Source organism: Chaetura pelagica, unplaced genomic scaffold (assembly GCF_000747805.2).
Source record: "Chaetura pelagica isolate M959 unplaced genomic scaffold, ChaPel_1.0 scaffold127, whole genome shotgun sequence".
NCBI classification, from domain to species: domain Eukaryota; kingdom Metazoa; phylum Chordata; class Aves; order Apodiformes; family Apodidae; genus Chaetura; species Chaetura pelagica.
This window is the reverse complement of record NW_009953923.1, coordinates 1,553,417-1,554,643: the sequence shown is the minus strand read 5'-3', so window position 1 is coordinate 1,554,643 and position 1,227 is coordinate 1,553,417.

The following is a 1,227-nucleotide window of genomic DNA, read 5'->3' as shown; positions in this document are numbered from 1 at the left end:
CTCCTACCATACAGCAGATCTCTTCTTGGATTTCACACTACCGACCATACCCTGTCAGAGATCTTGAACAGTTTATATTACTTCTTTTGAAGGATTAATCTAGACTGGCCCAGAGATAAAAAAACTAAATGCACAATGAATTCCTACACTGAATTCCAGCTTGTTACTGTGAACTCAACATAAGAAAAAAGGAATCCCACACATCTTGCAGAATATGCACCGCTTTCACACAGTATTTAAGTCAGAGGAATACGTAAAGGGACAAGATAGTTTTGTACAAAACCTCAATTTATTTCAGAGAAATTAAAAATATGGTATTTAATATATATAAATTTCTATTCCTCTATAAATATAGATGATCTTGTGATAACGACAGAAATAAATGCATACCAAATAATTTTTGCATTTCAGGGTATGGTAGCCATAGATACTGTTTATGAACCTAAATACAAGCATTTGTAATATAAAAACAAAAAAAGTTTAAAACAATACAATCAGGAGAGAAGCATTCTGCTGTTTCCATACAGACAACTAAATATTCAAATGCAGCTGTTGAAAGTTACAATTTCAATTATTATCTTTTTTGTATGAAGAAGCACAGTCCCACACACCCAGGAACACACAAGGTAGCAGACACACTGCACACTCGGTATCTTGTATTTGCAGTATGCAAGGTTATTACTGCACAAAAAAAAAGAGGGCAGAACACAGCAGAAGCTCTTTAAGGTCTCATATCCCATCAGAGAGCTTCAACATTATGGTTTTCTGTTTTCCCTTCATTTTTACTACTGGCAAAAATCATCACACCCTCCTAACGTGTCATGAACTAAATGTCAATGAATTAAAATCCAGGGGAATGGCAATGGCTCCAGTGTTCCCCAAACGAAGAGCCAGCTTATGGACATAAGGAAAAATAACAGTGATCCTGAATGCTGCACTTTGTTCGAGGCCGCGTTTCCCGGCCCTGCCGCCCCCCCAGCAGCAGCGCGGCGGGAACGGGGGGAGCAGCGACCCGGGGCGCCCCCGCCACCGCCTCCCCACCCGCAAAATGCAGGACGAGGGAAGATCGGTACATCTACGTCCCCAACCCCTTCCTAAGCCATCGGACGTGCTACAGGTGCCGGCGCTGCTCGCTCTCAGCTCCTGCACAGGCCAACTCCTTCAACCGTGCCGTGCATTTAGTTTGTTACGACGGGAAGAGGGCACCGGCAGCCAGTGCTGCCAGCA